The sequence below is a fragment of the Stenella coeruleoalba genome (genome assembly GCF_951394435.1).
Source record: "Stenella coeruleoalba genome assembly, chromosome: 1".
Taxonomy (NCBI): domain Eukaryota; kingdom Metazoa; phylum Chordata; class Mammalia; order Artiodactyla; family Delphinidae; genus Stenella; species Stenella coeruleoalba.
In genome coordinates, this window is record NC_137169.1 from 154,950,275 (window position 1) to 154,974,682 (window position 24,408).

Genomic DNA, 24,408 nt, shown 5'->3' on the forward strand with positions numbered 1-24,408 from the left:
CCTCAGGCCGCCCTCCCACTTGAAGTGTGTGTGGCACGCGTCCGCGGAGTACACCTCGCTGCACAGGTAGCCACGGGGCTGGGCGTCGTAGCTTCCTGCGAGGCGGCCGGAGGTCCCGCAGGCGGGTGGGTCCCTGGGACAGACGCGCGGAGCGGCTCCTGCCCGGCCCCCCTGAGAACCGTCGCCGTTCCGTAAGGCGGGGCGCCTGCTTCAGAATGTAAAATCACGTGTCCGCTCCATCGATACGCCGTTTAGTTTACCAGGCAAGACTTTCTTGGTGAAAGAAGCAGCCTTGCCTTGCATCCTCGAGCAGGCTTCTCAGCTGGCTGTGCACCGGTACTCTCTCTCTGGGTGTGCTAGTCCGCAGGGCAGGGCATCGCCTGGGCAGGGTGGAGCGTGATCTCTGCGGCCTCGTCTTGCAGCTCCTTCCTTCCATTCTCAGTCATCCTGCCCACAGTGGCCTCCTCTCAGGCCTGCATACTTACAACGGCGCATGGCCCGTGCTGCCCCTCTGCAGGCAGTGTCCCTCTGTTTACTTTGCAGCTGACCGATGCCGCCTCACCCTTCTCATCTCTTCTCAGGTGTCACTTGGTCAAGAAAGCGTCCCCTTACCTACTCAGCTCATCACGTCCCCCTACCGTAGCTCACGTGACACCACGCACCTCTCGCTTATGGCCGTCATCGCCTTTCCCATCCAGTTTCAGGCAGGTAAGTTTACCCCGTGGTGGTCCGTGAGGAAGAAGAGATCACGCCTCTTTGGCTTACTCTTGATTCCCAGCGACTAGCCCGGTTACTGATAACCTCTGTTAGAGGGAGAAAGGAATGCACCCGATCCCTGGTGAAGCCCTGAGCGTTTTCCTTTCTAGTGTCCCTCGTACTCCTCCCTGCCATCTGTGTCGCCCTTACTCGGCGTCTACCGTTTATGAGTTTACACCTGGGTTACGGTGACTGCTTCGGAGAATCGCATGCCTTTCTATCTCCCTCGCTGCGACCTCTCCTACACCTCCCAGGGCTCTTGGGTTATGCCCTTGCCCTCGTCCGAGCCGTCCGTGGCACCCGCTGTCAACCCCGTACGGCCAAGCTCCGAAGACTGACACTCAAGGCCCTCCGTAATTTGGCTTCAGTTTCACTTTCCAGACGTGTCAAGAAAGAACGGGGTCTAAGTACCTGTGAACCTCTGCTCCGTTTCATATCTACCCACGAGGTTAATTTTTTTGTTTCTTCCAGTCCGCCTATTTTGCACCTCCTTCTCTGGGAAGACTTCACTGAGAATCCAAGCGATTTCTGGATCCCTTCTCTCCCCTGGAGCTGCAAACACTTTAACAGGACATGTGCGGAACTGCCGTAAGGTAATCTACATCTTGTCTCCCTCTCTGGTACCTAACCTCCCTGCGAATGGGGGTACGTCTCCGTGTTCTGTGCGGGTTTTCAGCCCAGGACTCTCTACGCGTAGTGGATATTTGATTTGGTAAGTGAACGAATAAGTGGATGAGTCACCGAGATGAGGGTGTTGTCTCATTCTTTCTCTCTTCCTCCACTTTCAAGTTTCTTTAGTTAGGTTCCTCAGACAAAAGGTTTCCTTGTAGCTACACAGTGGCCAGGTCCACAGAACGTTGCAGATAGCTGCTGAAAACAGCCCTCCTCCACCTGAGAATGGCTTGCTCTCCCTCTCAAGCGGAGAGAGCTGGGATTCGATATTTAATGAAGTGCCTCTGTCCACTTGGCATTGAGAGGCACTAGGGGGCGTTAGTGCTCTGCACCCGGCGAAATGCCTGTTTCGTTTGTGATTTTCCTTTGTGAAAAACAACTATCCACAGAGTGTTTTGTGCCGATTTTCCATCCTTTTAGACTGACGGAAAGCATTTTACCCACGTAGAAACAGAGAACGAATAGAAAGAGCGTTGCATTACGTTCCATAAAAGCTTAGGGCGGTCTCGGTGGTACGTTAGTGAGGTTATCTGGGGACACCTTAGCCACGTACATTGTGTTGGAGAGGCACCGAGAATTCAGGAGTTCTCAAAGTTCGAGGACACAGTTGCCTTACACGTAGGCACGGTGGCAGCCGTGGACATGGCAGTGATTTGGAGAACGTTGTATTAGTCAGCTCTTGCTGCGATAATGCTTTGCAACAAATCTCCCCAAAACTCACATAAAGAGGCATCTAGTTTTCTGGGACCTGTGGGCTAGCTGCAGCGGCTCTCTTGTAGACCTCTCGATGGCGGGTGTCGCTCCATGCCGTGGGTCAGTTTGAGGTCTGTCCCGCACACCTTACCGTGGAGCCCAACTGTGAGGCTGCAGGTCCCTGTCTTCTCGCAGAGTTCGGTGAAACGTAAGAGGTGAACCCAACCACACAAGCCCACGTAAGGCCTCTGCGACTCACTTAAGGCCATCGTGTCTTCCCTTGGCCTCCTGGGAACCCCCTGGCCCCAGGAGGCAGCTTCCGTAGCCCAGGGCAACCGGCGGAGGGGGGGCGGGCGGGGCTGCAGGAGGGTGGAACGCCGAGGTCACAGAGGGTGTGGGTGTGGCCACCTCTGCTGTGACTGAACCAAGGGCAGGGGGGCAGGGGGTCCAGGGCAGGGCCCTCAGAGCCCGGTAGGCCCAGGGGGGCGGCGCAAGCACCTAGGCCCAGGCCGAAGAGCGCCTTCTTGGTACGCGCGGCAGGCCGGCCTCTCGCCTTGCCACTCAGGCCGCCCTCCCACTTGAAGTGTGTGTGGCACGCGTCCGCGGAGTACACCTCGCTGCACAGGTAGCCACGGGGCTGGGCGTCGTAGCTTCCTGCGAGGCGGCCGGAGGTCCCGCAGGCGGGTGGGTCCCTGGGACAGACGCGCGGAGCGGCTCCTGCCCGGCCCCCCTGAGAACCGTCGCCGTTCCGTAAGGCGGGGCGCCTGCTTCAGAATGTAAAATCACGTGTCCGCTCCATCGATACGCCGTTTAGTTTACCAGGCAAGACTTTCTTGGTGAAAGAAGCAGCCTTGCCTTGCATCCTCGAGCAGGCTTCTCAGCTGGCTGTGCACCGGTACTCTCTCTCTGGGTGTGCTAGTCCGCAGGGCAGGGCATCGCCTGGGCAGGGTGGAGCGTGATCTCTGCGGCCTCGTCTTGCAGCTCCTTCCTTCCATTCTCAGTCATCCTGCCCACAGTGGCCTCCTCTCAGGCCTGCATACTTACAACGGCGCATGGCCCGTGCTGCCCCTCTGCAGGCAGTGTCCCTGTGTTTAGTTTGCAGCTGACCGATGCCACCTCACCCTTCTCATCTCTTCTCAGGTGTCACTTGGTCAAGAAAGCGTCCCCTTACCTACTCAGCTCATCACGTCCCCCTACCGTAGCTCACGTGACACCACGCACCTCTCGCTTATGGCCGTCATCGCCTTTCCCATCCAGTTTCAGGTAGGTAAGTTTACCCCGTGGTGGTCCGTGAGGAAGAAGAGATCACGCCTCTTTGGCTTACTCTTGATTCCCAGCGACTAGCCCGGTTACTGATAACCTCTGTTAGAGGGAGAAAGGAATGCACCCGATCCCTGGTGAAGCCCTGAGCGTTTTCCTTTCTAGTGTCCCTCGTACTCCTCCCTGCCATCTGTGTCGCCCTTACTCGGCGTCTACCGTTTATGAGTTTACACCTGGGTTACGGTGACTGCTTCGGAGAATCGCATGCCTTTCTATCTCCCTCGCTGCGACCTCTCCTACACCTCCCAGGGCTCTTGGGTTATGCCCTTGCCCTCGTCCGAGCCGTCCGTGGCACCCGCTGTCAACCCCGTACGGCCAAGCTCCGAAGACTGACACTCAAGGCCCTCCGTAATTTGGCTTCAGTTTCACTTTCCAGACGTGTCAAGGAAGAACGGGGTCTAAGTATCTGTGAACCTCTGCTCCGTTTCATATCTACCCACGAGGTTAATTTTTTTGTTTCTTCCAGTCCGCCTATTTTGCACCTCCTTCTCTGGGAAGACTTCACTGAGAATCCAAGCGATTTCTGGATCCCTTCTCTCCCCTGGAGCTGCAAACACTTTAACAGGACATGTGCGGAACTGCCGTAAGGTAATCTACATCTTGTCTCCCTCTCTGGTACCTAACCTCCCTGCGAATGGGGGTACGTCTCCGTGTTCTGTGCGGGTTTTCAGCCCAGGACTCTCTACGCGTAGTGGATATTTGATTTGGTAAGTGAACGAATAAGTGGATGAGTCACCGAGATGAGGGTGTTGTCTCATTCTTTCTCTCTTCCTCCACTTTCAAGTTTCTTTAGTTAGGTTCCTCAGACAAAAGGTTTCCTTGTAGCTACACAGTGGCCAGGTCCACAGAACGTTGCAGATAGCTGCTGAAAACAGCCCTCCTCCACCTGAGAATGGCTTGCTCTCCCTCTCAAGCGGAGAGAGCTGGGATTCGATATTTAATGAAGTGCCTCTGTCCACTTGGCATTGAGAGGCACTAGGGGGCGTTAGTGCTCTGCACCCGGCGAAATGCCTGTTTCGTTTGTGATTTTCCTTTGTGAAAAACAACTATCCACAGAGTGTTTTGTTCCGATTTTCCACCCTTTTAGACTGACGGAAAGCATTTTACCCACGTAGAAACAGAGAACGAATAGAAAGAGCGTTGCATTACGTTCAATAAAAGCTTAGGGCGGTCTCGGTGGTACGTTAGTGAGGTTATCTGGGGACACCTTAGCCACGTACATTGTGTTGGAGAGGCACCGAGAATTCAGGAGTTCTCAAAGTTCGAGGACACAGTTGCCTTACACGTAGGCACGGTGGCAGCCGTGGACATGGCAGTGATTTGGAGAACGTTGTATTAGTCAGCTCTTGCTGCGATAATGCTTTGCAACAAATCTCCCCAAAACTCACTTACATAAAGAGGCATCTAGTTTTCTGGGACCTGTGGGCTAGCTGCAGCGGCTCTCTTGTAGACCTCTCGATGGCGGGTGTCGCTCCATGCCGTGGGTCAGTTTGAGGTCTGTCCCGCACACCTTACCGTGGAGCCCAACTGTGAGGCTGCAGGTCCCTGTCTTCTCGCAGAGTTCGGTGAAACGTAAGAGGTGAACCCAACCACACAAGCCCACGTAAGGCCTCTGCGACTCACTTAAGGCCATCGTGTCTTCCCTTGGCCTCCTGGGAACCCCCTGGCCCCAGGATGCAGCTTCCGTAGCCCAGGGCAACCGGCGGAGGGGGGGCGGGCGGGGCTGCAGGAGGGTGGAACGCCGAGGTCACAGAGGGTGTGGGTGTGGCCACCTCTGCTGTGACTGAACCAAGGGCAGGGGGGCAGGGGGTCCAGGGCAGGGCCCTCAGAGCCCGGTAGGCCCAGGGGGGCGGCGCAAGTACCTAGGCCCAGGCCGAAGAGCGCCTTCTTGGTACGCGCAGCAGGCCGGCCTCTCGCCTTGCCACTCAGGCCGCCCTCCCACTTGAAGTGTGTGTGGCACGCGTCCGCGGAGTACACCTCGCTGCACAGGTAGCCACGGGGCTGGGCGTCGTAGCTTCCTGCGAGGCGGCCGGAGGTCCCGCAGGCGGGTGGGTCCCTGGGACAGACGCGCGGAGCGGCTCCTGCCCGGCCCCCCTGAGAACCGTCGCCGTTCCGTAAGGCGGGGCGCCTGCTTCAGAATGTAAAATCACGTGTCCGCTCCATCGATACGCCGTTTAGTTTACCAGGCAAGACTTTCTTGGTGAAAGAAGCAGCCTTGCCTTGCATCCTCGAGCAGGCTTCTCAGCTGGCTGTGCACCGGTACTCTCTCTCTGGGTGTGCTAGTCCGCAGGGCAGGGCATCGCCTGGGCAGGGTGGAGCGTGATCTCTGCGGCCTCGTCTTGCAGCTCCTTCCTTCCATTCTCAGTCATCCTGCCCACAGTGGCCTCCTCTCAGGCCTGCATACTTACAACGGCGCATGGCCCGTGCTGCCCCTCTGCAGGCAGTGTCCCTGTGTTTAGTTTGCAGCTGACCGATGCCACCTCACCCTTCTCATCTCTTCTCAGGTGTCACTTGGTCAAGAAAGCGTCCCCTTACCTACTCAGCTCATCACGTCCCCCTACCGTAGCTCACGTGACACCACGCACCTCTCGCTTATGGCCGTCATCGCCTTTCCCATCCAGTTTCAGGTAGGTAAGTTTACCCCGTGGTGGTCCGTGAGGAAGAAGAGATCACGCCTCTTTGGCTTACTCTTGATTCCCAGCGACTAGCCCGGTTACTGATAACCTCTGTTAGAGGGAGAAAGGAATGCACCCGATCCCTGGTGAAGCCCTGAGCGTTTTCCTTTCTAGTGTCCCTCGTACTCCTCCCTGCCATCTGTGTCGCCCTTACTCGGCGTCTACCGTTTATGAGTTTACACCTGGGTTACGGTGACTGCTTCGGAGAATCGCATGCCTTTCTATCTCCCTCGCTGCGACCTCTCCTACACCTCCCAGGGCTCTTGGGTTATGCCCTTGCCCTCGTCCGAGCCGTCCGTGGCACCCGCTGTCAACCCCGTACGGCCAAGCTCCGAAGACTGACACTCAAGGCCCTCCGTAATTTGGCTTCAGTTTCACTTTCCAGACGTGTCAAGGAAGAACGGGGTCTAAGTATCTGTGAACCTCTGCTCCGTTTCATATCTACCCACGAGGTTAATTTTTTTGTTTCTTCCAGTCCGCCTATTTTGCACCTCCTTCTCTGGGAAGACTTCACTGAGAATCCAAGCGATTTCTGGATCCCTTCTCTCCCCTGGAGCTGCAAACACTTTAACAGGACATGTGCGGAACTGCCGTAAGGTAATCTACATCTTGTCTCCCTCTCTGGTACCTAACCTCCCTGCGAATGGGGGTACGTCTCCGTGTTCTGTGCGGGTTTTCAGCCCAGGACTCTCTACGCGTAGTGGATATTTGATTTGGTAAGTGAACGAATAAGTGGATGAGTCACCGAGATGAGGGTGTTGTCTCATTCTTTCTCTCTTCCTCCACTTTCAAGTTTCTTTAGTTAGGTTCCTCAGACAAAAGGTTTCCTTGTAGCTACACAGTGGCCAGGTCCACAGAACGTTGCAGATAGCTGCTGAAAACAGCCCTCCTCCACCTGAGAATGGCTTGCTCTCCCTCTCAAGCGGAGAGAGCTGGGATTCGATATTTAATGAAGTGCCTCTGTCCACTTGGCATTGAGAGGCACTAGGGGGCGTTAGTGCTCTGCACCCGGCGAAATGCCTGTTTCGTTTGTGATTTTCCTTTGTGAAAAACAACTATCCACAGAGTGTTTTGTTCCGATTTTCCACCCTTTTAGACTGACGGAAAGCATTTTACCCACGTAGAAACAGAGAACGAATAGAAAGAGCGTTGCATTACGTTCAATAAAAGCTTAGGGCGGTCTCGGTGGTACGTTAGTGAGGTTATCTGGGGACACCTTAGCCACGTACATTGTGTTGGAGAGGCACCGAGAATTCAGGAGTTCTCAAAGTTCGAGGACACAGTTGCCTTACACGTAGGCACGGTGGCAGCCGTGGACATGGCAGTGATTTGGAGAACGTTGTATTAGTCAGCTCTTGCTGCGATAATGCTTTGCAACAAATCTCCCCAAAACTCACTTACATAAAGAGGCATCTAGTTTTCTGGGACCTGTGGGCTAGCTGCAGCGGCTCTCTTGTAGACCTCTCGATGGCGGGTGTCGCTCCATGCCGTGGGTCAGTTTGAGGTCTGTCCCGCACACCTTACCGTGGAGCCCAACTGTGAGGCTGCAGGTCCCTGTCTTCTCGCAGAGTTCGGTGAAACGTAAGAGGTGAACCCAACCACACAAGCCCACGTAAGGCCTCTGCGACTCACTTAAGGCCATCGTGTCTTCCCTTGGCCTCCTGGGAACCCCCTGGCCCCAGGATGCAGCTTCCGTAGCCCAGGGCAACCGGCGGAGGGGGGGCGGGCGGGGCTGCAGGAGGGTGGAACGCCGAGGTCACAGAGGGTGTGGGTGTGGCCACCTCTGCTGTGACTGAACCAAGGGCAGGGGGGCAGGGGGTCCAGGGCAGGGCCCTCAGAGCCCGGTAGGCCCAGGGGGGCGGCGCAAGTACCTAGGCCCAGGCCGAAGAGCGCCTTCTTGGTACGCGCAGCAGGCCGGCCTCTCGCCTTGCCACTCAGGCCGCCCTCCCACTTGAAGTGTGTGTGGCACGCGTCCGCGGAGTACACCTCGCTGCACAGGTAGCCACGGGGCTGGGCGTCGTAGCTTCCTGCGAGGCGGCCGGAGGTCCCGCAGGCGGGTGGGTCCCTGGGACAGACGCGCGGAGCGGCTCCTGCCCGGCCCCCCTGAGAACCGTCGCCGTTCCGTAAGGCGGGGCGCCTGCTTCAGAATGTAAAATCACGTGTCCGCTCCATCGATACGCCGTTTAGTTTACCAGGCAAGACTTTCTTGGTGAAAGAAGCAGCCTTGCCTTGCATCCTCGAGCAGGCTTCTCAGCTGGCTGTGCACCGGTACTCTCTCTCTGGGTGTGCTAGTCCGCAGGGCAGGGCATCGCCTGGGCAGAGTGGAGCGTGATCTCTGCGGCCTCGTCTTGCAGCTCCTTCCTTCCATTCTCAGTCATCCTGCCCACAGTGGCCTCCTCTCAGGCCTGCATACTTACAACGGCGCATGGCCCGTGCTGCCCCTCTGCAGGCAGTGTCCCTGTGTTTAGTTTGCAGCTGACCGATGCCACCTCACCCTTCTCATCTCTTCTCAGGTGTCACTTGGTCAAGAAAGCGTCCCCTTACCTACTCAGCTCATCACGTCCCCCTACCGTAGCTCACGTGACACCACGCACCTCTCGCTTATGGCCGTCATCGCCTTTCCCATCCAGTTTCAGGTAGGTAAGTTTACCCCGTGGTGGTCCGTGAGGAAGAAGAGATCACGCCTCTTTGGCTTACTCTTGATTCCCAGCGACTAGCCCGGTTACTGATAACCTCTGTTAGAGGGAGAAAGGAATGCACCCGATCCCTGGTGAAGCCCTGAGCGTTTTCCTTTCTAGTGTCCCTCGTACTCCTCCCTGCCATCTGTGTCGCCCTTACTCGGCGTCTACCGTTTATGAGTTTACACCTGGGTTACGGTGACTGCTTCGGAGAATCGCATGCCTTTCTATCTCCCTCGCTGCGACCTCTCCTACACCTCCCAGGGCTCTTGGGTTATGCCCTTGCCCTCGTCCGAGCCGTCCGTGGCACCCGCTGTCAACCCCGTACGGCCAAGCTCCGAAGACTGACACTCAAGGCCCTCCGTAATTTGGCTTCAGTTTCACTTTCCAGACGTGTCAAGAAAGAACGGGGTCTAAGTATCTGTGAACCTCTGCTCCGTTTCATATCTACCCACGAGGTTAATTTTTTTGTTTCTTCCAGTCCGCCTATTTTGCACCTCCTTCTCTGGGAAGACTTCACTGAGAATCCAAGCGATTTCTGGATCCCTTCTCTCCCCTGGAGCTGCAAACACTTTAACAGGACATGTGCGGAACTGCCGTAAGGTAATCTACATCTTGTCTCCCTCTCTGGTACCTAACCTCCCTGCGAATGGGGGTACGTCTCCGTGTTCTGTGCGGGTTTTCAGCCCAGGACTCTCTACGCGTAGTGGATATTTGATTTGGTAAGTGAACGAATAAGTGGATGAGTCACCGAGATGAGGGTGTTGTCTCATTCTTTCTCTCTTCCTCCACTTTCAAGTTTCTTTAGTTAGGTTCCTCAGACAAAAGGTTTCCTTGTAGCTACACAGTGGCCAGGTCCACAGAACGTTGCAGATAGCTGCTGAAAACAGCCCTCCTCCACCTGAGAATGGCTTGCTCTCCCTCTCAAGCGGAGAGAGCTGGGATTCGATATTTAATGAAGTGCCTCTGTCCACTTGGCATTGAGAGGCACTAGGGGGCGTTAGTGCTCTGCACCCGGCGAAATGCCTGTTTCGTTTGTGATTTTCCTTTGTGAAAAACAACTATCCACAGAGTGTTTTGTTCCGATTTTCCACCCTTTTAGACTGACGGAAAGCATTTTACCCACGTAGAAACAGAGAACGAATAGAAAGAGCGTTGCATTACGTTCAATAAAAGCTTAGGGCGGTCTCGGTGGTACGTTAGTGAGGTTATCTGGGGACACCTTAGCCACGTACATTGTGTTGGAGAGGCACCGAGAATTCAGGAGTTCTCAAAGTTCGAGGACACAGTTGCCTTACACGTAGGCACGGTGGCAGCCGTGGACATGGCAGTGATTTGGAGAACGTTGTATTAGTCAGCTCTTGCTGCGATAATGCTTTGCAACAAATCTCCCCAAAACTCACTTACATAAAGAGGCATCTAGTTTTCTGGGACCTGTGGGCTAGCTGCAGCGGCTCTCTTGTAGACCTCTCGATGGCGGGTGTCGCTCCATGCCGTGGGTCAGTTTGAGGTCTGTCCCGCACACCTTACCGTGGAGCCCAACTGTGAGGCTGCAGGTCCCTGTCTTCTCGCAGAGTTCGGTGAAACGTAAGAGGTGAACCCAACCACACAAGCCCACGTAAGGCCTCTGCGACTCACTTAAGGCCATCGTGTCTTCCCTTGGCCTCCTGGGAACCCCCTGGCCCCAGGATGCAGCTTCCGTAGCCCAGGGCAACCGGCGGAGGGGGGGCGGGCGGGGCTGCAGGAGGGTGGAACGCCGAGGTCACAGAGGGTGTGGGTGTGGCCACCTCTGCTGTGACTGAACCAAGGGCAGGGGGGCAGGGGGTCCAGGGCAGGGCCCTCAGAGCCCGGTAGGCCCAGGGGGGCGGCGCAAGTACCTAGGCCCAGGCCGAAGAGCGCCTTCTTGGTACGCGCAGCAGGCCGGCCTCTCGCCTTGCCACTCAGGCCGCCCTCCCACTTGAAGTGTGTGTGGCACGCGTCCGCGGAGTACACCTCGCTGCACAGGTAGCCACGGGGCTGGGCGTCGTAGCTTCCTGCGAGGCGGCCGGAGGTCCCGCAGGCGGGTGGGTCCCTGGGACAGACGCGCGGAGCGGCTCCTGCCCGGCCCCCCTGAGAACCGTCGCCGTTCCGTAAGGCGGGGCGCCTGCTTCAGAATGTAAAATCACGTGTCCGCTCCATCGATACGCCGTTTAGTTTACCAGGCAAGACTTTCTTGGTGAAAGAAGCAGCCTTGCCTTGCATCCTCGAGCAGGCTTCTCAGCTGGCTGTGCACCGGTACTCTCTCTCTGGGTGTGCTAGTCCGCAGGGCAGGGCATCGCCTGGGCAGAGTGGAGCGTGATCTCTGCGGCCTCGTCTTGCAGCTCCTTCCTTCCATTCTCAGTCATCCTGCCCACAGTGGCCTCCTCTCAGGCCTGCATACTTACAACGGCGCATGGCCCGTGCTGCCCCTCTGCAGGCAGTGTCCCTCTGTTTAGTTTGCAGCTGACCGATGCCGCCTCACCCTTCTCATCGCTTCTCAGGTGTCACTTGGTCAAGAAAGCGTCCCCTTACCTACTCAGCTCATCACGTCCCCCTACCGTAGCTCACGTGACACCACGCACCTCTCGCTTATGGCCGTCATCGCCTTTCCCATCCAGTTTCAGGTAGGTAAGTTTACCCCGTGGTGGTCCGTGAGGAAGAAGAGATCACGCCTCTTTGGCTTACTCTTGATTCCCAGCGACTAGCCCGGTTACTGATAACCTCTGTTAGAGGGAGAAAGGAATGCACCCTATCCCTGCGTTTTCCTTTCTAGTGTCCCTCGTACTCCTCCCTGCCATCTGTGTCGCCCTTACTCGGCGTCTACCGTTTATGAGTTTACACCTGGGTTACGGTGACTGCTTCAGAGAATCGCATGCCTTTCTATCTCCCTCGCTGCGACCTCTCCTACACCTCCCAGGGCTCTTGGGTTATGCCCTTGCCCTCGTCCGAGCCGTCCGTGGCACCCGCTGTCAACCCCGTACGGCCAAGCTCCGAAGACTGACACTCAAGGCCCTCCGTAATTTGGCTTCAGTTTCACTTTCCAGACGTGTCAAGAAAGAACGGGGTCTAAGTATCTGTGAACCTCTGCTCCGTTTCATATCTACCCACGAGGTTAATTTTTTTGTTTCTTCCAGTCCGCCTATTTTGCACCTCCTTCTCTGGGAAGACTTCACTGAGAATCCAAGCGATTTCTGGATCCCTTCTCTCCCCTGGAGCTGCAAACACTTTAACAGGACATGTGCGGAACTGCCGTAAGGTAATCTACATCTTGTCTCCCTCTCTGGTACCTAACCTCCCTGCGAATGGGGGTACGTCTCCGTGTTCTGTGCGGGTTTTCAGCCCAGGACTCTCTACGCGTAGTGGATATTTGATTTGGTAAGTGAACGAATAAGTGGATGAGTCACCGAGATGAGGGTGTTGTCTCATTCTTTCTCTCTTCCTCCACTTTCAAGTTTCTTTAGTTAGGTTCCTCAGACAAAAGGTTTCCTTGTAGCTACACAGTGGCCAGGTCCACAGAACGTTGCAGATAGCTGCTGAAAACAGCCCTCCTCCACCTGAGAATGGCTTGCTCTCCCTCTCAAGCGGAGAGAGCTGGGATTCGATATTTAATGAAGTGCCTCTGTCCACTTGGCATTGAGAGGCACTAGGGGGCGTTAGTGCTCTGCACCCGGCGAAATGCCTGTTTCGTTTGTGATTTTCCTTTGTGAAAAACAACTATCCACAGAGTGTTTTGTGCCGATTTTCCATCCTTTTAGACTGACGGAAAGCATTTTACCCACGTAGAAACAGAGAACGAATAGAAAGAGCGTTGCATTACGTTCAATAAAAGCTTAGGGCGGTCTCGGTGGTACGTTAGTGAGGTTATCTGGGGACACCTTAGCCACGTACATTGTGTTGGAGAGGCACCGAGAATTCAGGAGTTCTCAAAGTTCGAGGACACAGTTGCCTTACACGTAGGCACGGTGGCAGCCGTGGACATGGCAGTGATTTGGAGAACGTTGTATTAGTCAGCTCTTGCTGCGATAATGCTTTGCAACAAATCTCCCCAAAACTCACTTACATAAAGAGGCATCTAGTTTTCTGGGACCTGTGGGCTAGCTGCAGCGGCTCTCTTGTAGACCTCTCGATGGCGGGTGTCGCTCCATGCCGTGGGTCAGTTTGAGGTCTGTCCCGCACACCTTACCGTGGAGCCCAACTGTGAGGCTGCAGGTCCCTGTCTTCTCGCAGAGTTCGGTGAAACGTAAGAGGTGAACCCAACCACACAAGCCCACGTAAGGCCTCTGCGACTCACTTAAGGCCATCGTGTCTTCCCTTGGCCTCCTGGGAACCCCCTGGCCCCAGGATGCAGCTTCCGTAGCCCAGGGCAACCGGCGGAGGGGGGGCGGGCGGGGCTGCAGGAGGGTGGAACGCCCAGGTCACAGAGGGTGTGGGTGTGGCCACCTCTGCTGTGACTGAACCAAGGGCAGGGGGGCAGGGGGTCCAGGGCAGGGCCCTCAGAGCCCGGTAGGCCCAGGGGGGCGGCGCAAGCACCTAGGCCCAGGCCGAAGAGCGCCTTCTTGGTACGCGCGGCAGGCCGGCCTCTCGCCTTGCCACTCAGGCCGCCCTCCCACTTGAAGTGTGTGTGGCACGCGTCCGCGGAGTACACCTCGCTGCACAGGTAGCCACGGGGCTGGGCGTCGTAGCTTCCTGCGAGGCGGCCGGAGGTCCCGCAGGCGGGTGGGTCCCTGGGACAGACGCGCGGAGCGGCTCCTGCCCGGCCCCCCTGAGAACCGTCGCCGTTCCGTAAGGCGGGGCGCCTGCTTCAGAATGTACAATCACGTGTCCGCTCCATCGATACGCCGTTTAGTTTACCAGGCAAGACTTTCTTGGTGAAAGAAGCAGCCTTGCCTTGCATCCTCGAGCAGGCTTCTCAGCTGGCTGTGCACCGGTACTCTCTCTCTGGGTGTGCTAGTCCGCAGGGCAGGGCATCGCCTGGGCAGGGTGGAGCGTGATCTCTGCGGCCTCGTCTTGCAGCTCCTTCCTTCCATTCTCAGTCATCCTGCCCACAGTGGCCTCCTCTCAGGCCTGCATACTTACAACGGCGCATGGCCCGTGCTGCCCCTCTGCAGGCAGTGTCCCTCTGTTTAGTTTGCAGCTGACCGATGCCGCCTCACCCTTCTCATCTCTTCTCAGGTGTCACTTGGTCAAGAAAGCGTCCCCTTACCTACTCAGCTCATCACGTCCCCCTACCGTAGCTCACGTGACACCACGCACCTCTCGCTTATGGCCGTCATCGCCTTTCCCATCCAGTTTCAGGCAGGTAAGTTTACCCCGTGGTGGTCCGTGAGGAAGAAGAGATCACGCCTCTTTGGCTTACTCTTGATTCCCAGCGACTAGCCCGGTTACTGATAACCTCTGTTAGAGGGAGAAAGGAATGCACCCGATCCCTGGTGAAGCCCTGAGCGTTTTCCTTTCTAGTGTCCCTCGTACTCCTCCCTGCCATCTGTGTCGCCCTTACTCGGCGTCTACCGTTTATGAGTTTACACCTGGGTTACGGTGACTGCTTCGGAGAATCGCATGCCTTTCTATCTCCCTCGCTGCGACCTCTCCTACACCTCCCAGGGCTCTTGGGTTATGCCCTTGCCCTCGTCCGAGCCGTCCGTGGCACCCGCTGTCAACCCCGTACGGCCAAGCTCCGAAGACTGACACTCAAGGCCCTCCGTAATTTGGCTTCAGTTTCACTTTCCAGACGTGTCAAGAAAGAACGGGGTCTAAGTATCTGTGAACCTCTGCTCCGTTTCATATCTACCCACGAGGTTAATTTTTTTGTTTCTTCCAGTCCGCCTATTTTGCACCTCCTTCTCTGGGAAGACTTCACTGAGAATCCAAGCGATTTCTGGATCCCTTCTCTCCCCTGGAGCTGCAAACACTTTAACAGGACATGTGCGGAACTGCCGTAAGGTAATCTACATCTTGTCTCCCTCTCTGGTACCTAACCTCCCTGCGAATGGGGGTACGTCTCCGTGTTCTGTGCGGGTTTTCAGCCCAGGACTCTCTACGCGTAGTGGATATTTGATTTGGTAAGTGAACGAATAAGTGGATGAGTCACCGAGATGAGGGTGTTGTCTCATTCTTTCTCTCTTCCTCCACTTTCAAGTTTCTTTAGTTAGGTTCCTCAGACAAAAGGTTTCCTTGTAGCTACACAGTGGCCAGGTCCACAGAATGTTGCAGATAGCTGCTGAAAACAGCCCTCCTCCACCTGAGAATGGCTTGCTCTCCCTCTCAAGCGGAGAGAGCTGGGATTCGATATTTAATGAAGTGCCTCTGTCCACTTGGCATTGAGAGGCACTAGGGGGCGTTAGTGCTCTGCACCCGGCGAAATGCCTGTTTCGTTTGTGATTTTCCTTTGTGAAAAACAACTATCCACAGAGTGTTTTGTGCCGATTTTCCATCCTTTTAGACTGACGGAAAGCATTTTACCCACGTAGAAACAGAGAACGAATAGAAAGAGCGTTGCATTACGTTCAATAAAAGCTTAGGGCGGTCTCGGTGGTACGTTAGTGAGGTTATCTGGGGACACCTTAGCCACGTACATTGTGTTGGAGAGGCACCGAGAATTCAGGAGTTCTCAAAGTTCGAGGACACAGTTGCCTTACACGTAGGCACGGTGGCAGCCGTGGACATGGCAGTGATTTGGAGAACGTTGTATTAGTCAGCTCTTGCTGCGATAATGCTTTGCAACAAATCTCCCCAAAACTCACTTACATAAAGAGGCATCTAGTTTTCTGGGACCTGTGGGCTAGCTGCAGCGGCTCTCTTGTAGACCTCTCAATGGCGGGTGTCGCTCCATGCTGTGGGTCAGTTTGAGGTCTGTCCCGCACACCTTACCGTGGAGCCCAACTGTGAGGCTGCAGGTCCCTGTCTTCTCGCAGAGTTCGGTGAAACGTAAGAGGTGAACCCAACCACACAAGCCCACGTAAGGCCTCTGCGACTCACTTAAGGCCATCGTGTCTTCCCTTGGCCTCCTGGGAACCCCCTGGCCCCAGGATGCAGCTTCCGTAGCCCAGGGCAACCGGCGGAGGGGGGGCGGGCGGGGTTGCAGGAGGGTGGAACGCCGAGGTCACAGAGGGTGTGGGTGTGGCCACCTCTGCTGTGACTGAACCAAGGGCAGGGGGGCAGGGGGTCCAGGGCAGGGCCCTCAGAGCCCGGTAGGCCCAGGGGGGCGGCGCAAGCACCTAGGCCCAGGCCGAAGAGCGCCTTCTTGGTACGCGCGGCAGGCCGGCCTCTCGCCTTGCCACTCAGGCCGCCCTCCCACTTGAAGTGTGTGTGGCACGCGTCCGCGGAGTACACCTCGCTGCACAGGTAGCCACGGGGCTGGGCGTCGTAGCTTCCTGCGAGGCGGCCGGAGGTCCCGCAGGCGGGTGGGTCCCTGGGACAGACGCGCGGAGCGGCTCCTGCCCGGCCCCCCTGAGAACCGTCGCCGTTCCGTAAGGCGGGGCGCCTGCTTCAGAATGTAAAATCACATGTCCGCTCCATCGATACGCCGTTTAGTTTACCAGGCAAGACTTTCTTGGTGAAAGAAGCAGCCTTGCCTTGCATCCTCGAGCAGGCTTCTCAGCTGGCTGTGCACCGGTACTCTCTCTCTGGGTGTGCTAGTCCGCAGGGCAGGGCATCACCTGGGCAGGGTGGAGCGTGATCTCTGCGGCCTCGTCTTGCAGCTCCTTCCTTCCATTCTCAGTCATCCTGCCCACAGTGGCCTCCTCTCAGGCCTGCATACTTACAACGGCGCATGGCCCGTGCTGCCCCTCTGCAGGCAGTGTCCCTCTGTTTAGTTTGCAGCTGACCGATGCCGCCTCACCCTTCTCATCTCTTCTCAGGTGTCACTTGGTCAAGAAAGCGTCCCCTTACCTACTCAGCTCATCACGTCCCCCTACCGTAGCTCACGTGACACCACGCACCTCTCGCTTATGGCCGTCATCGCCTTTCCCATCCAGTTTCAGGTAGGTAAGTTTACCCCGTGGTGGTCCGTGAGGAAGAAGAGATCACGCCTCTTTGGCTTACTCTTGATTCCCAGCGACTAGCCCGGTTACTGATAACCTCTGTTAGAGGGAGAAAGGAATGCACCCGATCCCTGGTGAAGCCCTGAGCGTTTTCCTTTCTAGTGTCCCTCGTACTCCTCCCTGCCATCTGTGTCGCCCTTACTCGGCGTCTACCGTTTATGAGTTTACACCTGGGTTACGGTGACTGCTTCGGAGAATCGCATGCCTTTCTATCTCCCTCGCTGCGACCTCTCCTACACCTCCCAGGGCTCTTGGGTTATGCCCTTGCCCTCGTCCGAGCCGTCCGTGGCACCCACTGTCAACCCCGTACGGCCAAGCTCCGAAGACTGACACTCAAGGCCCTCCGTAATTTGGCTTCAGTTTCACTTTCCAGACGTGTCAAGGAAGAACGGGGTCTAAGTATCTGTGAACCTCTGCTCCGTTTCATATCTACCCACGAGGTTAATTTTTTTGTTTCTTCCAGTCCGCCTATTTTGCACCTCCTTCTCTGGGAAGACTTCACTGAGAATCCAAGCGATTTCTGGATCCCTTCTCTCCCCTGGAGCTGCAAACACTTTAACAGGACATGTGCGGAACTGCCGTAAGGTAATCTACATCTTGTCTCCCTCTCTGGTACCTAACCTCCCTGCGAATGGGGGTACGTCTCCGTGTTCTGTGCGGGTTTTCAGCCCAGGACTCTCTACGCGTAGTGGATATTTGATTTGGTAAGTGAACGAATAAGTGGATGAGTCACCGAGATGAGGGTGTTGTCTCATTCTTTCTCTCTTCCTCCACTTTCAAGTTTCTTTAGTTAGGTTCCTCAGACAAAAGGTTTCCTTGTAGCTACACAGTGGCCAGGTCCACAGAACGTTGCAGATAGCTGCTGAAAACAGCCCTCCTCCACCTGAGAATGGCTTGCTCTCCCTCTCAAGCGGAGAGAGCTGGGATTCGATATTTAATGAAGTGCCTCTGTCCACTTGGCATTGAGAGGCACTAGGGGGCGTTAGTGCTCTGCACCCGGCGAAATGCCTGTTTCGTTTGTGATTTTCCTTTGTGAAAAACAACTATCCACAGAGTGTTTTGTGCCGATTTTCCATCCTTTTAGACTGACGGAAAGCATTTTACCCACGTAGAAACAGAGAACGAATAGAAAGAGCGTTGCATTACGTTCCATAAAAGCTTAGGGCGGTCTCGGTGGTACGTTAGTGAGGTTATCTGGGGACACCTTAGCCACGTACATTGTGTTGGAGAGGCACCGAGAATTCAGGAGTTCTCAAAGTTCGAGGACACAGTTGCCTTACACGTAGGCACGGTGGCAGCCGTGGACATGGCAGTGATTTGGAGAACGTTGTATTAGTCAGCTCTTGCTGCGATAATGCTTTGCAACAAATCTCCCCAAAACTCACTTACATAAAGAGGCATCTAGTTTTCTGGGACCTGTGGGCTAGCTGCAGCGGCTCTCTTGTAGACCTCTCGATGGCGGGTGTCGCTCCATGCCGTGGGTCAGTTTGAGGTCTGTCCCGCACACCTTACCGTGGAGCCCAACTGTGAGGCTGCAGGTCCCTGTCTTCTCGCAGAGTTCGGTGAAACGTAAGAGGTGAACCCAACCACACAAGCCCACGTAAGGCCTCTGCGACTCACTTAAGGCCATCGTGTCTTCCCTTGGCCTCCTGGGAACCCCCTGGCCCCAGGAGGCAGCTTCCGTAGCCCAGGGCAACCGGCGGAGGGGGGGCGGGCGGGGCTGCAGGAGGGTGGAACGCCCAGGTCACAGAGGGTGTGGGTGTGGCCACCTCTGCTGTGACTGAACCAAGGGCAGGGGGGCAGGGGGTCCAGGGCAGGGCCCTCAGAGCCCGGTAGGCCCAGGGGGGCGGCGCAAGCACCTAGGCCCAGGCCGAAGAGCGCCTTCTTGGTACGCGCGGCAGGCCGGCCTCTCGCCTTGCCACTCAGGCCGCCCTCCCACTTGAAGTGTGTGTGGCACGCGTCCGCGGAGTACACCTCGCTGCACAGGTAGCCACGGGGCTGGGCGTCGTAGCTTCCTGCGAGGCGGCCGGAGGTCCCGCAGGCGGGTGGGTCCCTGGGACAGACGCGCGGAGCGGCTCCTGCCCGGCCCCCCTGAGAACCGTCGCCGTTCCGTAAGGCGGGGCGCCTGCTTCAGAATGTAAAATCACATGTCCGCTCCATCGATACGCCGTTTAGTTTACCAGGCAAGACTTTCTTGGTGAAAGAAGCAGCCTTGCCTTGCATCCTCGAGCAGGCTTCTCAGCTGGCTGTGCACCGGTACTCTCTCTCTGGGTGTGCTAGTCCGCAGGGCAGGGCATCACCTGGGCAGGGTGGAGCGTGATCTCTGCGGCCTCGTCTTGCAGCTCCTTCCTTCCATTCTCAGTCATCCTGCCCACAGTGGCCTCCTCTCAGGCCTGCATACTTACAACGGCGCATGGCCCGTGCTGCCCCTCTGCAGGCAGTGTCCCTCTGTTTAGTTTGCAGCTGACCGATGCCGCCTCACCCTTCTCATCTCTTCTCAGGTGTCACTTGGTCAAGAAAGCGTCCCCTTACCTACTCAGCTCATCACGTCCCCCTACCGTAGCTCACGTGACACCACGCACCTCTCGCTTATGGCCGTCATCGCCTTTCCCATCCAGTTTCAGGTAGGTAAGTTTACCCCGTGGTGGTCCGTGAGGAAGAAGAGATCACGCCTCTTTGGCTTACTCTTGATTCCCAGCGACTAGCCCGGTTACTGATAACCTCTGTTAGAGGGAGAAAGGAATGCACCCGATCCCTGGTGAAGCCCTGAGCGTTTTCCTTTCTAGTGTCCCTCGTACTCCTCCCTGCCATCTGTGTCGCCCTTACTCGGCGTCTACCGTTTATGAGTTTACACCTGGGTTACGGTGACTGCTTCGGAGAATCGCATGCCTTTCTATCTCCCTCGCTGCGACCTCTCCTACACCTCCCAGGGCTCTTGGGTTATGCCCTTGCCCTCGTCCGAGCCGTCCGTGGCACCCGCTGTCAACCCCGTACGGCCAAGCTCCGAAGACTGACACTCAAGGCCCTCCGTAATTTGGCTTCAGTTTCACTTTCCAGACGTGTCAAGGAAGAACGGGGTCTAAGTATCTGTGAACCTCTGCTCCGTTTCATATCTACCCACGAGGTTAATTTTTTTGTTTCTTCCAGTCCGCCTATTTTGCACCTCCTTCTCTGGGAAGACTTCACTGAGAATCCAAGCGATTTCTGGATCCCTTCTCTCCCCTGGAGCTGCAAACACTTTAACAGGACATGTGCGGAACTGCCGTAAGGTAATCTACATCTTGTCTCCCTCTCTGGTACCTAACCTCCCTGCGAATGGGGGTACGTCTCCGTGTTCTGTGCGGGTTTTCAGCCCAGGACTCTCTACGCGTAGTGGATATTTGATTTGGTAAGTGAACGAATAAGTGGATGAGTCACCGAGATGAGGGTGTTGTCTCATTCTTTCTCTCTTCCTCCACTTTCAAGTTTCTTTAGTTAGGTTCCTCAGACAAAAGGTTTCCTTGTAGCTACACAGTGGCCAGGTCCACAGAACGTTGCAGATAGCTGCTGAAAACAGCCCTCCTCCACCTGAGAATGGCTTGCTCTCCCTCTCAAGCGGAGAGAGCTGGGATTCGATATTTAATGAAGTGCCTCTGTCCACTTGGCATTGAGAGGCACTAGGGGGCGTTAGTGCTCTGCACCCGGCGAAATGCCTGTTTCGTTTGTGATTTTCCTTTGTGAAAAACAACTATCCACAGAGTGTTTTGTGCCGATTTTCCATCCTTTTAGACTGACGGAAAGCATTTTACCCACGTAGAAACAGAGAACGAATAGAAAGAGCGTTGCATTACGTTCCATAAAAGCTTAGGGCGGTCTCGGTGGTACGTTAGTGAGGTTATCTGGGGACACCTTAGCCACGTACATTGTGTTGGAGAGGCACCGAGAATTCAGGAGTTCTCAAAGTTCGAGGACACAGTTGCCTTACACGTAGGCACGGTGGCAGCCGTGGACATGGCAGTGATTTGGAGAACGTTGTATTAGTCAGCTCTTGCTGCGATAATGCTTTGCAACAAATCTCCCCAAAACTCACTTACATAAAGAGGCATCTAGTTTTCTGGGACCTGTGGGCTAGCTGCAGCGGCTCTCTTGTAGACCTCTCGATGGCGGGTGTCGCTCCATGCCGTGGGTCAGTTTGAGGTCTGTCCCGCACACCTTACCGTGGAGCCCAACTGTGAGGCTGCAGGTCCCTGTCTTCTCGCAGAGTTCGGTGAAACGTAAGAGGTGAACCCAACCACACAAGCCCACGTAAGGCCTCTGCGACTCACTTAAGGCCATCGTGTCTTCCCTTGGCCTCCTGGGAACCCCCTGGCCCCAGGAGGCAGCTTCCGTAGCCCAGGGCAACCGGCGGAGGGGGGGCGGGCGGGGCTGCAGGAGGGTGGAACGCCCAGGTCACAGAGGGTGTGGGTGTGGCCACCTCTGCTGTGACTGAACCAAGGGCAGGGGGGCAGGGGGTCCAGGGCAGGGCCCTCAGAGCCCGGTAGGCCCAGGGGGGCGGCGCAAGCACCTAGGCCCAGGCCGAAGAGCGCCTTCTTGGTACGCGCGGCAGGCCGGCCTCTCGCCTTGCCACTCAGGCCGCCCTCCCACTTGAAGTGTGTGTGGCACGCGTCCGCGGAGTACACCTCGCTGCACAGGTAGCCACGGGGCTGGGCGTCGTAGCTTCCTGCGAGGCGGCCGGAGGTCCCGCAGGCGGGTGGGTCCCTGGGACAGACGCGCGGAGCGGCTCCTGCCCGGCCCCCCTGAGAACCGTCGCCGTTCCGTAAGGCGGGGCGCCTGCTTCAGAATGTAAAATCACATGTCCGCTCCATCGATACGCCGTTTAGTTTACCAGGCAAGACTTTCTTGGTGAAAGAAGCAGCCTTGCCTTGCATCCTCGAGCAGGCTTCTCAGCTGGCTGTGCACCGGTACTCTCTCTCTGGGTGTGCTAGTCCGCAGGGCAGGGCATCACCTGGGCAGGGTGGAGCGTGATCTCTGCGGCCTCGTCTTGCAGCTCCTTCCTTCCATTCTCAGTCATCCTGCCCACAGTGGCCTCCTCTCAGGCCTGCATACTTACAACGGCGCATGGCCCGTGCTGCCCCTCTGCAGGCAGTGTCCCTCTGTTTAGTTTGCAGCTGACCGATGCCGCCTCACCCTTCTCATCTCTTCTCAGGTGTCACTTGGTCAAGAAAGCGTCCCCTTACCTACTCAGCTCATCACGTCCCCCTACCGTAGCTCACGTGACACCACGCACCTCTCGCTTATGGCCGTCATCGCCTTTCCCATCCAGTTTCAGGTAGGTAAGTTTACCCCGTGGTGGTCCGTGAGGAAGAAGAGATCACGCCTCTTTGGCTTACTCTTGATTCCCAGCGACTAGCCCGGTTACTGATAACCTCTGTTAGAGGGAGAAAGGAATGCACCCGATCCCTGGTGAAGCCCTGAGCGTTTTCCTTTCTAGTGTCCCTCGTACTCCTCCCTGCCATCTGTGTCGCCCTTACTCGGCGTCTACCGTTTATGAGTTTACACCTGGGTTACGGTGACTGCTTCGGAGAATCGCATGCCTTTCTATCTCCCTCGCTGCGACCTCTCCTACACCTCCCAGGGCTCTTGGGTTATGCCCTTGCCCTCGTCCGAGCCGTCCGTGGCACCCGCTGTCAACCCCGTACGGCCAAGCTCCGAAGACTGACACTCAAGGCCCTCCGTAATTTGGCTTCAGTTTCACTTTCCAGACGTGTCAAGAAAGAACGGGGTCTAAGTACCTGTGAACCTCTGCTCCGTTTCATATCTACCCACGAGGTTAATTTTTTTGTTTCTTCCAGTCCGCCTATTTTGCACCTCCTTCTCTGGGAAGACTTCACTGAGAATCCAAGCGATTTCTGGATCCCTTCTCTCCCCTGGAGCTGCAAACACTTTAACAGGACATGTGCGGAACTGCCGTAAGGTAATCTACATCTTGTCTCCCTCTCTGGTACCTAACCTCCCTGCGAATGGGGGTACGTCTCCGTGTTCTGTGCGGGTTTTCAGCCCAGGACTCTCTACGCGTAGTGGATATTTGATTTGGTAAGTGAACGAATAAGTGGATGAGTCACCGAGATGAGGGTGTTGTCTCATTCTTTCTCTCTTCCTCCACTTTCAAGTTTCTTTAGTTAGGTTCCTCAGACAAAAGGTTTCCTTGTAGCTACACAGTGGCCAGGTCCACAGAACGTTGCAGATAGCTGCTGAAAACAGCCCTCCTCCACCTGAGAATGGCTTGCTCTCCCTCTCAAGCGGAGAGAGCTGGGATTCGATATTTAATGAAGTGCCTCTGTCCACTTGGCATTGAGAGGCACTAGGGGGCGTTAGTGCTCTGCACCCGGCGAAATGCCTGTTTCGTTTGTGATTTTCCTTTGTGAAAAACAACTATCCACAGAGTGTTTTGTGCCGATTTTCCATCCTTTTAGACTGACGGAAAGCATTTTACCCACGTAGAAACAGAGAACGAATAGAAAGAGCGTTGCATTACGTTCCATAAAAGCTTAGGGCGGTCTCGGTGGTACGTTAGTGAGGTTATCTGGGGACACCTTAGCCACGTACATTGTGTTGGAGAGGCACCGAGAATTCAGGAGTTCTCAAAGTTCGAGGACACAGTTGCCTTACACGTAGGCACGGTGGCAGCCGTGGACATGGCAGTGATTTGGAGAACGTTGTATTAGTCAGCTCTTGCTGCGATAATGCTTTGCAACAAATCTCCCCAAAACTCACTTACATAAAGAGGCATCTAGTTTTCTGGGACCTGTGGGCTAGCTGCAGCGGCTCTCTTGTAGACTTCTCGATGGCGGGTGTCGCTCCATGCCGTGGGTCAGTTTGAGGTCTGTCCCGCACACCTTACCGTGGAGCCCAACTGTGAGGCTGCAGGTCCCTGTCTTCTCGCAGAGTTCGGTGAAACGTAAGAGGTGAACCCAACCACACAAGCCCACGTAAGGCCTCTGCGACTCACTTAAGGCCATCGTGTCTTCCCTTGGCCTCCTGGGAACCCCCTGGCCCCAGGAGGCAGCTTCCGTAGCCCAGGGCAACCGGCGGAGGGGGGGCGGGCGGGGCTGCAGGAGGGTGGAACGCCGAGGTCACAGAGGGTGTGGGTGTGGCCACCTCTGCTGTGACTGAACCAAGGGCAGGGGGGCAGGGGGTCCAGGGCAGGGCCCTCAGAGCCCGGTAGGCCCAGGGGGGCGGCGCAAGCACCTAGGCCCAGGCCGAAGAGCGCCTTCTTGGTACGCGCGGCAGGCCGGCCTCTCGCCTTGCCACTCAGGCCGCCCTCCCACTTGAAGTGTGTGTGGCACGCGTCCGCGGAGTACACCTCGCTGCACAGGTAGCCACGGGGCTGGGCGTCGTAGCTTCCTGCGAGGCGGCCGGAGGTCCCGCAGGCGGGTGGGTCCCTGGGACAGACGCGCGGAGCGGCTCCTGCCCGGCCCCCCTGAGAACCGTCGCCGTTCCGTAAGGCGGGGCGCCTGCTTCAGAATGTACAATCACGTGTCCGCTCCATCGATACGCCGTTTAGTTTACCAGGCAAGA